At 39.4% G+C, this 16,267-nt stretch overlaps 1 long non-coding RNA gene across 1 annotated transcript in view; it reads right to left on the bottom strand.

The window, feature by feature from the left end:
- Positions 1 to 8,682, bottom strand: part of LOC148219713 (uncharacterized) — a 98,448-nt gene extending 89,766 nt beyond the window's left edge. The window contains exon 1 of the long non-coding RNA XR_015799443.1: positions 8,410 to 8,682. This is a non-coding gene — a long non-coding RNA (uncharacterized LOC148219713). The remainder of the gene's footprint in view (positions 1 to 8,409) is intronic.
- Positions 8,683 to 16,267: the final 7,585 nt, after the last annotated feature.

Below are 16,267 nucleotides of genomic sequence, written 5' to 3' on the forward strand. Positions count from 1 at the left end.
GGTTTGAAAGAAACCCTGTTAAGTTTCTAGGTAATTTCTTACGCTTTTCTTAAAGAACAACATTCTTGCAGTATCAAGTCACAGTTAGCCTCAAATGTAAATTACTATCAGTAATTCATGTGCTTTTTTCAAAGCCGAAATAATTTCAGTTATTAGAGCCTTTGAGTTTATAATGACCTATATCTTTCTGTGGGTGATATTTGTGTATTTCTTTTAGGAATTTCCTCTCGCTTAAAGCATTTTTTCACCTTGTTTTTGCTTTGGAGGGTAATATAAAGTGGTAGTATAAGAGAAGAGGATTCCTGGAGACAATTTCCTAAAAGACAGAGTCAATGTACTACCAGCCTCTCTGACTGCTATCTTTTGTTTCCTGCATCCATGACTGAATGGGCATTCTTATGCTTACATGTTCAGAAGGACTCAGAGGTGGTGCAGAGAGACCTGTAAATCTTAAAAATCTTGTGCATGTAGCAGGTATACCAACAAGGACATTTCTATATAACCTTAATTAAACTAGTTTCAAAGAGGGCTGTTGGGACTGTCCACTGAGTAGAAGGCTTCTCATACAAAGTCAAGCAGGTCCATGATCTGTGTGCCCACATTAATGACACACCAAAATGAAGCTAGCAGTGCTGGCAAGGACTGCAACAAGCAGAAGATGGTCAGTGCTCCAAAAAACATGTTCAGGAGACAAGCCCATAGTGGAAAGGGTCTCTTGTGTTACTCAGCAAGCAGCATGTGTGGACCTAGCACTCCTGAATCACATGGGAAGTGGGGTGAGGGTGTAGGTGCTTGGGGCCAGTGTTTTTTAGAGAAAGACGGGGAAGAAGTGCTGAGGAATCAATAAAGCTTCTCTACTACTGTTTCTAATATTCTCCTACTTTGATTTATAAAAACAAATCTGTGAAGTATAACATTTCTCTTCATTGATTAGTGATGATCAAAATTTTCACTGGGTCCAGGAGTCTAGCAAGTACCCTTCCTTCAAATGGTTTATCCAGAGCTTTTTTCTGTATAGCTCTGGGCTGATTTTTTAATGAGAATTGCCCTTTAAAGACAAGAAAGCAATTCCTCCTCCCTCCCTCTAAAACTTCAAACTGTTTTTATATGATCAAATAAGCACTGATAACAAGAATGACCCATTGCAGAATTTTCTTGTGCTTTCATTAATATTAATTAATTCATACTACTGTGAGTGCTTGATTTAGGATGAAGCATTGCCTATTAAGAAAAACTGGTAACCAGGGTGCTAGATGTGACTCTTTTTTTAATGTATATATTAAGAAGAGCAAAGAGAGCAAATACACACATGCATTTCTATTCATCTCTCTCTCTCTCTGTCTGTTACAGTGTAGCACAAAAATGAGTTTTAAATAGATTATTAGTAACTGCTATTTATTCCAGACCATGCAACAGAAAAGAAATTAAGTTCAAAGTCATGCTAATTAATACAAAAGTGCACAGACTACCTGGAGTGACATCAGTTCAAAGTAATTTGTACCTGGTTATTTTCTGTGGCCAGAGCTATAATCAGTTGATTTTAGCACAGGTATATATCCAAAACAGTGAATACTTTGATCCTGCAATATTTGAAAGATCAAAGATGTATATGTATCACTGTACTTAAGCAGGATCTAGCATAATGCAATTGCTGCAGGTTCTTTTGGAAACCTATAGTACCTAGCTCCCTTCAGCTCCTGGGTTCAAATAATGGAAAAACACACTTCGACTGGGCACTTTTCTTAAAAAGTACTGACAAAGAATATGTCTTTCTAGTAGTTTTAAGAGTGCATCAAGCAGTCTGTGATAAAGATTCCTTGTTTTTGTTGCATTTCTTTGACTTCAAAATTTTTTGTGGAAGGTGGCCCATTCTAACTTTTCACTCTCTAATATTATTTCAAATATTAGTTGTTAATATTGGGCAGAATGCACACTGGTTTTGTCTTCGTTTTAGTGTGTTTGATCCATGTATAGTCTGGAAACAGGGCTGAAATGTATAGGGCTGAAAACATCACACGATTTCCAGTTTTGCAGCAAGATCGTAATCACAGCTCAATTTTCTGCCATGAGAGTGAAAGAAGTTTGCTTTAGGTTTCTGAAATATTTCTGCAACGCTGATCAGGTAAAACCATAAAATTTAAACAAATTGTTTTTCTATCTAGCTAATTCACAGAGCATTTTTTAATGACATTGTTCATCAACTTGAGGCTTAAACTGGGAGTGTAGGTCTGGGAAGCACAATTGGAAGCTGCAAAGAAATTTGCTAATCTACCTGAGCTGGGTAACAGTAGCAGGAAGGAACCTGAACTTCAAAGCTGGGCCATACAAGCCCAAGTACCTGGGAATGTGCTTTTTTTGCCAGTGTAGCAAAGTCAGTCCTCCTGCTTCCTTTTTGCTGCAGTTAGTTTTAGATAAATGAAATACTTTAAACTTTCCTAGGCTGGCAATCCAGGCTCACATAAAATGTGAGAAATACCTTGTGTGACCTGACCTACATATCAAAGTGTCTACACAGAGTTCTCATGACAGGACCAGAGACACTTCTTTCAGAAAGATTGCTTTATGGGCTATGTGTAAGTCTTTCCTTATATAAATGACCATGAGTTCAGCTGAACCTTTCCCCTTGAATTCCCTTCTATATTAGTCAGTCAGTTTTTTCAACTCTTCTCGCAATAAGCTTTCAGCCAATAAACTAGACCTCCACTGATCTCCAGGAAAACTTTGGCTGACAAATTCATGTGAAGAATTTAGAGGAGAAGCAAATTCTGCAGTGCAACAGTTGACCCAATTCCTATTGCTGCCAGTGTGGTAAGCAGTAGACCTTATGGATTTTATGCACTAAACATCCAAATTTTTAATCATTTTACATATATATAAAACATATCACATTCAAATGTGTTTCACTAAGTAAATGAATCCTAGTCTGTGAATTCAATAGATCTACTGAGAGTTATGATAACCAGGAAATAGAGTATGTCTACAACCAAAGTAGTAACTCAAGTAGTTGAGTCTGAGCTCCAGGATCTTCAACATTTATCACAGAAAGAGAACATACAGGCAATGTTTTTCAGAGAGTTTAGATTTAATTTCCTTGTAACTGTAGTGAAGGAGTAAGAGGGCTGAATGTACTTTCCCAGTCATTGCCCAGCCCAAGAACTCCTGTTTAAAGGCCACAAATGTCAGTGGTCACCTACTGGCTTGCTACAAAAACTCTTTGGGTTAAAGTGTTAGACACGTGAGAAAGGCAAACATTCATATGAGAAGGAAACTTCCCTCCCTGGATTAAAAAAGTTTTACAAGTGTTAAAAAACTACATTTATGTAGAATCTTTATGTTGCCTTCTGCAAGAAGCAATATCATTTGGATTAACACTCATAATTAAAAGGAAATTTTAGAAACAGCAATGGAGATGACTGTAAAAGTTTTGACCAGAAGGCCTGCTAGGGTTAACTAAGAGGAATGTTGTTTTCCTTTGGAAGGATGGCTGGAAGGTGGGGTTGGGAGGCACTCAATAGCCCAGCTCCCTTCCATCTTGGGTGTTTGCTGTCTCACACTGTTGGCCCCAGAAAGAGAAGAAAGAGAAAAGATAACTTTAGAGGAAATATTTTAATATTACCGTATTCCATATCTGCTAGAGGAAAGAAGGTTGTACTTTGATTAAAGCAAGGAGCAGTATTCAACATCAGGAAAGTAGGATTCAACCAACTCCCTCCCTCTGCAGAATTGGAAAAATACTGTGGGAAATTTCAGCTAGACTGGATAGACAGGGACAAGGACAAGAACTGCAGGATGAGAGAGGGTATCTGTAAAGGGAAATTGTATTGCCATGCTGGATGAACGATACACATCTAGTTATAAACTTGCTTTAGTTATTTTGTTTTGGTTTTCCCTAACACTAGTCTCACTCTTTCCTCATATTATCTTCTTATTGTCCATCTTCCTTTATACTTATACAATATCCACTGAAAGCTTTGACCTGCTACCTACAAATTTCCTTTCAAAAATTCACAGGCCACTAATCCCAAAAGACTGCCCAGTATCTTCAGCCAAAACCAGTATTAAATTCTTATGAGCAAACTTGAGCCACCCCAGTACCTATGCAGAATTCCAGGGTAATCCAATCCAGGGTAATCCAGAAACTAATTAGCTAGTCTAAGGACTAGTTAAAAACTTCAACCGAAATTGAGTTGCACATAAAGCCTTTTTGTAATATAACATTATTCATTATTTGATATTCTTCTCTTTTTCCTCATTTTCATAAAAAAGGGGAAAACCAGAAGATATACAGTACAAGATGTATGCATGGCAACCTCCCAAGTCTGATAAAAATGTGTTTGACAACAAATTATTTTTTGTTAGCTAGTTTTCACTGAAAACTGCAAGTGTCTCTGAAAACATAAACAAAGAGGAAAATTTTTTACATTGAAGTTTGAGCTGGAAAAATAACAGGGCAAAAGCAAGATGCATTCCTTTGCCCGGGAAGATTGCATCCTTATACAGCTTGGGACATTGAGAGTTTCAGAGCAACATAAAGGCAGACTGGACAAGAAACTGCTTATTACTGTCTGACCTCACCTGGAGATCTGCCTCCAGCTCTGGGATCTTCAACACTGGAATGAAGTGGAGCTGTTGGAGTGAGTATAAGAAAGGGATACAGAGAAATTTGGAGGGATGGAGCACCTTTCTTATGAGGAAAGGTTGAGGAAGATGAGGCTATGCAGCCTGGAGAAGTCTCCAGGAAGACTATAATGCAACCTCCCTGTGCTTAAACAATGTTTATTAGAAAGATGGGGACAGGGTCTGTAATGAAAAGGCAAGGGGTAACAATTTTGAGCAGAAGGAGAGCAGTTTACACTAGAAACAAGGAACAAGCTTTCACCATGAGAATGCTGACACGTATTGCCCAGAGAGGTGGTGGATTCTCCTCATGCTTGGAAATATTCAGGTCAGATTAGAGGAGCTCTGAGCAACCTAGTCTAGTGGAAGGTGTTGGTTGCAGGTCTGTTGGACTAGATGTCTTTTAAAGGTTCATTCCCAAACAAACCATTTGGTGATTTTATTATTCTTTATTAAGCTTATAGAAAACCTAACACCCTGTAAAGTGGGAGTGTGCATCCACCACTTCTGTCCTCCAGACGTTGCTGCCAGCTCACCCTGTCACATATCAGATGCCTCAGAGTGACATTCTCACCCTCTCCCTCCAGCTGTTGGATGAAGAACAGGTTTCTGCAACACTCCTGCAGCTCTGTTGCTCTGTTTCAAAAGTCTGGTCTCCACTGCACTCATTTGTACACAAGTTGACTAGGATACAGAAAAAAGAAAATTTCAATGTGAGGTGCTCCTGCAGACCTGTTTGCTACATAATTTGCACACAAGTATTGGATAATCCTTCGCTGCAATCTAAACAATTCCTGACCGTGCTGCTCCACAGAGAGCCTCAGCAGATAACAAAGGTATTTTAGCCTTACTCCTGGTGTACCACGGGAACCCCACAAGATATTTTGGGCAGCCCCGGGTGTGAACATCTGCAGGGTCAAGCAGGCTGTGCCTGTCCAAGTTGCCATATCAGGGCTGACTGCCTCAAGGACCACAAAGCAAGGTTTTCCCATCTTCAGGGGAGAGGATTTGCTCCCCTCTTTTCCTGCAAAGCCTCCTGTGTGAACTGTCAGTCAAACTGAGTTAGCAAACTGTCTGTGTCTGCATGACTATGGAAATAAGCATTCATCCTTACAAAACAATAAAGTCTGGCTTGAGAAGTGCTAACAGCTCCATGATTTAACTTGAATCAGATTAAATATTCATTTCAGTAAGATCTGGAAAAGCCCTTTTTTGAGAGTTTTTAAATTTCCAGAGCAAGTAATAGATGGAGGAAGTAAGGGGACAGCATGGGCTCTACTTCTGAATCCACTTCATATATAGTATTTGGAAAATCAAGAAACAATTATTTTTTGAGACCTTCTTGGCTGCCGTATCTATTTAGCACTGCCTTCCTCTCCAGCTGTAATCTTGGTAGAAAGCCTACAATGAATTCTTCTAGGAGAAGAAGAAAGAGAGTATCATTTCAACTTTTTGCCAGATACACTTTTGAAATTATTAATTTCTTAGACTGATAAAGATTATTTAAATTCATGGCTTTTCTAATCATAGACAGTGTTTACAAACAGAAAAAAAATGAATGTTTAAAGATAAATGGACAGTTTTGCACTTTAAACAATTTATAAATTCACTTCAACCAGTCTTCTACTGATTTTTGTCTTTATTGTTTTATTTTATGATCAGAAATATTTCATAATTGTGGACCTTGCTAATAATTTGCATAACAATAGGAGAATTCAAATAAAAGTGACTCCACAGATAACAATTACAAAGCTGATGATATTAACAGAAAAATATTGGCATAGTAATATTTTGAATTTTAAAAAATGCCAAACAGGTAATACTAAATGGGTTTATATATGTGGAGTTTATGGTGAAGTGCAAGTGAATTTGGATGTTTGATTTCCAACAATATTACAAAAATCATAAATGTGCCAGTGCATATAAATATATGTGTGTATGTTCATGCACACTCAGGGTTACATACATTACATATTTCAGTGCCCTATGAAATATTCATTAATCATATCCCTCAAAGTGCATTCTGCACATTCTACAAAGACTGGCAGTCAAATAATTGAGCAGCTCCTATCAGCTGCATTTTTTCAGAAATAGACAACTGTCTTGAAGCAGACATGGATGTCTATTGAAAAAAAAAATATAGGCATCCCCATTTTCTTCCTTCCCTCCTTCCTGTCACAGCTGCCTGGGAAGCAGTATATGAGCAATCCTCCCTCTTGGGTAACTAACAAATATATGATGTGATTCTCTGGCAGTGCTCCAAGAAATAACAAACTATATAATGCTATTTTTATGTTTTATATATATATATATATGCAAGAAACAAAACTTGACATTTATGTTAAACAAATATGCATTGTATACATAAGAAGTACTACCTGAACCCTCCTGTGTACAGCCTGGGCATTTTGGGGACTTGGGATACCACCACCACTGAGCAGATCCACCACAAGATCAGACCTTCCACAGGACCACCAAGTTCAACTACAACCACCATTTCAACAGGACTGCAATCCTTGATATCCTTGAATCCTTGACCTGATAGGCCTGTGACTACCATGCTGACCAACAGGGTGCTAGGTTGTATTCTGACTTTGTGTGTTTAAACCAGTTTTTCTGTTTTGTGGCACTTATTGTAATCTTTCTGTTAAATTGTTAAATAACTCCTGATATCTCTCTCAAGGTATTTGTGTAGGGTTCATTCCTCCCACTGGTTTACTTTTGAACCAGCACAGTCTGCTCACTTCATCGTGAAACTATAGAAGGATTTTGTCATGATGGGGAATTCCACTTACAAATTTGGCAGCCAGTATTACTGCCTAGCAAATTCTGCATCACAACAACCTGACTCCTAAGTGGAGGTGGACACTCAGGAAGTGGGAAGGGAAAGCAAAGAGGACCTAGGCTTTCTGCAGGATATAAGCATAGGTGGTTTTATTCTGATGATTTGGGATATGCTAGATTGTCTCTAGCTGCTGCTGTCTAGCAGAGCTTTTTAATAGAAATGGATCCTATTGCTTCCCTCAGTTTTCATGTTTTAAGTAGGACAGCAGCTTGGCAGCTGGGGATGTTAGGCATAATTTTTGTCTTTTATCACAGCAGATGAGCAATTATCTGCTGAATTCAAATGTGGGGCAGAGCTGACCTAAGCAAGGGTCTTAAACTACCATACAGTCCAAGATCAGGGAATCTGGAGACCAGTAGAGCAGAGAATAAAAAACATAAATAGAGCAATCTGATGAGGACTCTCTTGGTCCTATCTTGAAGAAATAAACACTCAGAATCAAAGCAGAAACATGCTTCACAAGCATGTAGGTAACAGAAAATTCATCCCAGGATAAGGACACTGTGTTTAAGTCTAGCTCACAAAGCCTGTTCATGCATCATGATTAAATTTAATCATGAAACAACAAGATTTTTAACCTGTAAAGTGCAGTTCTGAGACTCCTTTTTCAGAAGGATTGTGCAGGAAGGGAAGGCAGGACAGAGGGAGCTACTTCTAAAATGGTTGATCACTTTATGTAAAGGATTGAAACACAGTTTCCTCCAGTAGCTTGGAGAAGGACTCTGCTAAGACCTACTGCTGCTGTGGTTTTATTATCTCCTAGATTAAGCAATGCCTAAATTATGTTTCTATACCAACAAAGAGACCCTGCTAGCTGCAATTGGTATAGGTCTCTCCCACACCAAGTCTTAACTTAATTTTCTTGGAATATTTTTGGCTTTTCCTATGAGCATAAAGAATTGAAGTCTTTATAATGTTTTCCCCTATAAAGAGAGGCAAATTCTTACCTTTCTACGTGGTACATTTTTCACAATGTTTCTCTGGCATCAGACAGCTCAACGCAGATCATGTGGACTGTGCCATGGTCTCAGCTTTCGTTACAAACACAACTTTAGTCCGTGCTCGTGTCTGTGCATTTTCAAAGAGCAGTGCCATCGTACTGAACAGCAGCACACCCAGGGTGCCTGCTGCCGCGTTTGCACCTCATCTTTGCAGCTGTCTGATCCCACTTGCTGCTGTGCTTTTGTGCTTTCTGAGCGCCAAGGGCCAGACCTGGTTTTGTACATCCCCTGGGATGGAACTCAGTGGTTGATCTTAAAAATCACTCATGGATTGCCACCTCAGTCCTTACAGAAGGCAATTTCTCAATACCATCTAAAGAACTGTTGTTGTGTCTCACCAAATGCAGTGCCCCTATAATTAAGAGACACGGTGACAGATGTCTATAAATTAGGAGGATTGCTCATACTCCTCAGCACTTAATAGGAGGGGGTTGTACCCTAGTTCACTTCTCAGAACTATTAAAAAAAAAAAAAAAAGGAATATGGATTAAAGCTTTTTTTATTGCACTGTAGAGTGACTGTAAATCAGAAAATGGAGGCTTGCATTCCATTCACAAATAAATTTTTCCATCTCTGTTAGACTTTAATTTGAATGTCTACCAATTGCAGATGCCATAAGGATCATAACAATAGGAGAAAACTAATGAACAGAGAAAGAATGTATTTTTTAAACTTATTAAAATCATCATAATACTGATGATGAATAACTACTGCAATAATTGTAATTAAATAAGGGTTGATGACAGCAGTAACAATCTCTTCTCTATTTTACATGAGCTCACCTGTAAAGGAATAATGGAGAATTGCACAAACACATAAAAATGCATGCACTGTCAAAAATTCTTATTAGGGGTTGAGTTGGTAACATATTTTCTAAGTATTTGATTATGTGACACTTCTTTTCATGTGACGGGTTTTAATAGTTTGTAGCTGGCGGTTTTCCAAAACTGGAAAACTGAAATTTGGAAAATGAAATATTATTTAGAAAGCTAGAACAAAGAAAAGCTTCTTGTTGAATCTTCACTAAAAATGAGTAAATAGATCATTTAACCACGTATCTTTTTCTCAAATAATTCACATGAAGATATGAATATTTGACCCACTTTGGACATATGACAAATCTGACAATCATAGTTTATTTATGTTCTGTGAACAATTATCAGACCTTTAAAATTAAATCCTTTCCTGATTTCATTCTACTGTTTTTGCAGTGTTAAAAGGCTGTCTGAATAGTTTAAGTAATCTTTATTTCTATGATTTTTTACAACATGGTGGAGAAAAGCAGCAAAACTGCCTAATGCATTCTGAAATGAGTGGGTAACATCAAGAGTAAAGAAGAATAAAAAGGCATGAGGACTTATAAAACTAAGATGTTTCTGAAGGAGGGGAGAAACTGCCCTAGGACAGGGGAGGACCATCCTTTGTCAGCCAAGGAGACTGCTTGTGTGGAGGAGAGGTGGTAAAAATTGGAACTCAAATCACCAAAAGGGGAACTTAAAGTTGGCCTTGTGAGAAGAGAAAAAAAATGGTGAGGGCATATCCACATTATAACTAAAAAAAGAGTCCTTTTTCAAACGTGGAAGAGAATATTAGATTCACCAAATTACTCAAACATTACACTGTCCCAAAATACTGAAATAATGTTAAAACCCCAGTCTCTGTTTGTGGTTATTTCATTCATCTAATTAGAGAACTGTTTGTATTTTATTATGTATATAGGAGTCAATTACTAAAGCGACAAAATAAAGTCTGCATAAAGATAACACATTAAAATTATGGATTCTTGATGTGGAGGGTACTTTTGCATTTTGATAGTTTACTACTAATCAACTACTATTTCTTTTTATGGTCCTGTCTCTTCCACTGTGTTCAGTTAAGGAAAGGGAAATTTATGCAAGTATCAAGTTGCTTTACATTACTTGTTTTTCACCACTTACCCCACTCACATTTATTTGGAATCTTCCTTTTGCAGTGACACTTTATTAACCACCATGTAGCCAGGCTCATCAGATCTCAAAAAAACCCCCAAAACAATCGCACAGGTGAAGTACATCTTTGGACTGTGCATGTGAAGTTCAAATTCCTAAGGATACTACTTTCCCTACACTTTGCTCAAATTGAACGGGTGTTTTTGCAGAGTAGTTCAGAAAAGAAATGGGGCTGAGAGGAAGGCAGAAATCTGATTCCCAGAGCATTTACACTCCAGACTTAGATCTTCAGTTTGGGTTTTCAGATTTTAAATTCCTGACATAAGAAAGATTCAATAATTTATACATTACATTAATGGCTGAGTTATAACTTCAACAAGTTGGCATTAGCAAACTGTCAAAAATATAACAGCTCCAGCCTTCTTTACTTCTTCAACTGCTTCTGATGAATTGTAGGGAAATGCCTTATTGGTGTGCAGTGCTACCAATTATCTGACAGAGCCAGAGTGTATTTCCAGCTAATCAAAAATAAGAGGACAGAATTAAATCTCCCATGTGAAACTCATCATTTACATATTTATTATTCAGAAATTATAATAAGGCTAATGAGAACCTCACATGGTGCTTTTAAAAGTCAAACCAATCTTACTGTGTATTTTCAGCAGATAAAGCTTCCCTGGTACACAGTAGTCAAAAGATAAATTCTGTTGATTACAGTTTAGTTTAATTAAACATTACAAGTTATTTGTATGGATCCATGCACTCTTTGCAAGAAGGGATTAGTTGCATAAGCTGGAATTGTCTCAAGAGAAGTGAGTGGACTGGGCAGACAGCAAAAGGGAAGGTTATTTTTATATCCATATGAGTATAAGGACAATAAGACACAGAAGGAAAAAAACCCAAACTTGGAAACTTCTTTTGGAGGGGTGAATGCTGCTTTCAAATCCATGTGCAGCAGCAGCCACACGATGCTCATGCAAGCTGCAGGGCTGACAGGGCATTGTGACCTCGTGGGTATGATCTTCAGGCAGACAGTTCCCCACCTCCAGTCTGAACACGACCACCAACCCACCTGTCTCATCCACACTGTCCACAAAAAAGAGCTCTCCAGAGGCTGCTGATGTTGCTGATGCTGGCACCTGACCCTTTCCGTGCATCTATAACACAAACTTCAGTTCACTTCATTGTAGGCATTTGGACTTCAAATCAGCAGATACAATGTTCATACACAATATAATCCACTGTCATCGCTGATCTTGTTTTCTAGGCACACCTTGATTACCATACATGGCCTCGATCAGAAAAATACAAAGAAAAACTTAACTATCTATCTACCCCTCCTCCCAGAAGAGGCATTTACATTAATATGAATGACTCTCCATGAGCAGGCATATGACTGAGAGTCCCTGGGCTCCTTTCCAAATCAAATGCTGTCTCTTGACTTTGGACAAAGGTGTTCTGAAAGTTCTAGGTGTATTAGTAATTAAAAAAACAAGCAACCCAGATAAAAAAAAAATCCGAAAAAACCAAACTAAACCAAAACAAACCAACCAACCAAACAAACAAACAAACAAAAAAACTCGAAAAAACCCACCATTTAAAAAACCACAAAAACATCCAAACATAAGAAAGGGGGGGGGAAATGGGGAAAAAAAAAGAAAAAAACCACCCTGCTTGCAGTCATATAATCAATTGGGATTGCCTCGTGCTGCTTTGCAGTAAGAGGTTTCCTTTGTCTGTGATCTGCTCACAGCCTGCACTTTATTTCCACTTCTGTTTATGTCATAACAACACTTGCCACAAGGAAAGATTACTCCAGTGCCAGTAGACTACAGCAAAGTGACAAAGGCACTATTAGCTGTGACCTTTAAGTACCTTTTCTTTCCAATATTCTCTCTTCCTGATGTCTTACACAATAGATAAGGAGGCAAAGTCAAATCAACTCCTTGCAACTGAGATCCTCTTCAGCCAGAAAATGCAACCACTTTCAAAATGTGTTTCCAAATGATTTTGATTTGATGACCGGTAGCAATTCTGTTAAAAGATATTCAGTAGCTTAAAAATTGGACAGATTTTATCAAGAGCATCTATTACCTCAATAATGGCAGAGAAAGCACACTTACTCATCAGTAACTCAGCTAACACTGGCTCAGATAAGCAGCTGAAGATCTACAGCAGCATACATCAGCCCCTCTAAAGGCTGTCCATTTCCACTTGTAGTGACAAAAGGCTCTGATTGAAGAGAAGCCTGGGTTTTGCAATCACCTACTTTACACAGTTAATTCGGGTTCTTGGGTTCTCCCTGGCAGCAGGAAGAGAGGTCTCCTTCCTGGCCCCACTGACCAGAGAATCCTACAGGGTGTAAAGAAGGAGAGAGCTCCAGGGCAGTGAGGACAGTGAAATGCAGCACCAGTGCTGCTCCATGCCAGGCCATGCATGCCACAGTGAGATCCCCGGAGGATCTGGGAGCCCCGGAAAGATGATGGGCTGCAACCAGGCAGGCACAGCCCTCAGAGCACCAGCCACACCTTGGGTGAAGCACTGCCATGCTGCTGCTGCTGATGTGCTCACTGACACTGAGAGCTACACTTCCTCAAGGATGCTCTGGCATCACCCCACAAGTCAGTGCAGTAACTCCTACAGGGAATATTGCCTTGCACCCTTCGTTGTCATGGATGGTTTTCATTACTTTGTTTCATTCTTCACATCCCCACAAGTGGTGTTCTCCTTGCAAATCACATCTTTGGTTTTCATAAGTGTCTGCATTTAATTAGCCTCAAATTAGAAACCTGCAGCACTGCTGTAAAGCAAATACTTAGATAGGAGTGAAGGATCAGAATACGAAAGGATTTTCTTTCCCCTGAAGGAAATCATTCACAGCTGCAGTAGCAGGGAAAGACATTTTAAAGGGATTATACTGTAGACAGCAACAATCTTTATTAGTAGTGTCTGAAAAAGTTGCCACACTCAGGTATCAAAAATATCCCTTAAGGCTACACAGCTATGGAACTTTCTCATTTTTCATATGTTAAAAAAAAATAAAAATTAGCCACATAAAAAAATAGCCTGAATAAAAGATTTACTGGCAAATATATTTTACATATTCAAGGGAACATGACTTAAAAAAAGTTTACTCTGTTGTTGGAAAAAAAATTATTTCAAGTAAAAAAACTTTCAGGTTTAGGGAAATAGCTTTACCTTTCTTCAAAAATGAAGAGCAAAATTTCTGTTGCATTAAAACTTTTTCTGCATCTGTCTGTGTTCCCTAAATTCTATATTTAAGAGAAAAAAGATACATTTTCAAAGTTGATGAAAGAACTACACACCTAGCTGGTGCTATGAAGTTCTTTGTGCTTTTGAAGGCAACCTGGAACAGGAACAAAGAAGCAAGCTGATTTTCAGAGGTGAAATTCATGGAGCATCTTTGGATAATTGTGTGGTCGTGAGAACTAGGCAGGGAATCTGACACCCCCATGGCAATTACTAGGTCAAAGTCATTTGCCAGTCTGGGCTTGGCCTGGACAGAAAACTTCATCCACAGTCTTGCAGAGATTTCTTCCATGGAGGAACAACTTCAGTAACCCTTGATCCTCTGAGCTTGCCCAGCCCTGCAATGTGTCAGCACAGGCTTTTGTGAAGCTGCATGGTGAACTGGATGGAGGGCCTGATTTGCAGAATGAGAGACTTATTTTCAGTTGCATTGTTGATGCAGCACAACCACAGCAAGGGCTGCACTGGAAGAGCTCAGGGGCCATTGGATCAAGTCCTCATAAGGACAGCATGAGGACACTTGGTTTGTTCAGCCTGGAGAAGATACTGGGAGTTGTCCCAGCCCAGACACACCTTACATGTGATTTTATTAAAACCCACGAGATTCCCATGGGCTCACTTCTCCATCTTGTCCTTCAGACGTGTCAACAGCATCACTCTGCTTGGGATCATCTGCAAATTTTCTGAGGGTGCACTCAATCCCTTCATCTGTGTATTAATGAAGCTATTAAATAACACTGGTCCTGATACAGACCCCTGAAGGACTTCGCTTTTCATTGATGTCCACTGGGACTCTGAGATGTTGACCACTACACTCTGGATGTGACCATCCACCCACTTTTCTATCCATCTAACAGTCTTCTCATCAAATCCATCACTCTCCAATTTGAAGTGAAGGACATTTAGTGGAAGCCAAAGACTTTACATAAGTCCAGCTATATGACATCTGTCCTTCTCTTATCCACTGATGCAGTCATCCCATGATAGAAGGCCACTAAATTGGCCAGACAGGATTTTGCCCTGGTGAAGCCAAGCTGGCTGTCTCAAATCACCTCTTATCCTCCCTATGCCTTAGCACGGTTTCTAGGAGGATCTGTCCTATGCTCTTCCCAAGTACAAAGCTGATCTGACAGGTCAGTAGTTCCCAGGGCCCTCCTTTACTGCCCTTGCTGATTATGGGTACAATATTTTCCCTTTTCCAATCACATGGAGGTTCACCTGACTGCCATGACTTTTCAAATATGATGGAGAGTGACTTGGCAGCTACATCAGCCAATGCCTTCAGGACACTCTGACACATCTCTTCAGGCCCCATGGACTTACATACATTCAGTTTCCTCAGGTGGTCACCTTCTCCTCTGTGTTGTTAACAATTTACCAGCATAGGTTATTGGCCTGGTTTTTCCAGCAAACGTACCTGTAGAAGGCCTTTCTGTTACTCTTTACATCCCTTGCCAGACTCAGTTACAGCTTCATCTTTAAGGAGAATGCTGAGAACCAGACTGGAGGAATTGAATCAGATGCCAAATATTTAGGGAAAACATGGAGAGATTGGGATTTTATTGCTGGATGAATTTCTTGACACTGATAATGGCATAGCTGCTGAACAGCTGGGCTGCCACAAATCCCAGGAAATGCTAGTGTAAGAGGGAGGCTGCTTTTTAACATTTTAGACACTGAAACATGTTTATATCTGTTTACTCACATTAACATATTTTAAACATATTAAATGTGTGAGCTTAATACTGTGCCAGAGTAGGAAACACGGGCAGTTGAAGCTCATCCTTTATTAACCAAAACACCATTCCCTTAGGAACTCATTTCTGACTAGAGCTTCATAAGCAAGCTTCATAAATTGCAATATAAATTAAAATTATTCTATTCATATCTGTGTAGTTCATCTGAGATGCTTCAGCTGAGAATCCAGGCCAGCAGCATCACTCTGATCAGGTGAAACAGCAGCATCCAATCACTAGGCTCAGTTCTTCTCTACAGGAAGAGGTCCTCAGAGAATTTTTCTCCTGTCCTCCTTTTCCTTCCCTCTCACTCCATTGCCCTCAGCATCTGCCACCAGGCAGAGGAATGACTGACTAATTTACTGGCATAATTTTCACCTCTGCACAGCTCTGCAGCAATACTCTCCTTCCTTTCCGTCTGCAGAATTATAGAATCATAGAACGGTTTGGGTTGGAAGGGGCCTTAAACATCCTTTTGTTTCAACCACCACTACATGGACAAGGACACTTTCTGTTAGAACAGGTTTCTCAATGCTCCATCCAGTTAAGTCTTGAACACTCCCAGAGTGTTCACTTCCCTGGGCAACCTATTCCAGTGTTTCACCACCCTTACATTAAAAACTTCTTCCTATATCTGGCATAAACCTACTCATTCAGCTGGAATCCACTCCCCCTTGTCCTATCACTACATGGCTTTGTAAATAATCCCTCTCCAGACTTCTTGTAGCCCTCGTCAGGTACTGGAAAGCTGCAGTGAGATCTCCCCAGAGCCTTCCCTTCTTCAGGCTGCACAGCCCCAGCTCTGTCAGCCTGTCTTTGCAGGAGAGGTGCTCCAAGCCTCTAATAATATTCATGGCCCTCTTTCTCATG

The sequence above is a fragment of the Sturnus vulgaris genome, chromosome Z (assembly GCF_052056855.1).
Source record: "Sturnus vulgaris isolate bStuVul1 chromosome Z, bStuVul1.hap1, whole genome shotgun sequence".
NCBI lineage: Eukaryota > Metazoa > Chordata > Aves > Passeriformes > Sturnidae > Sturnus > Sturnus vulgaris.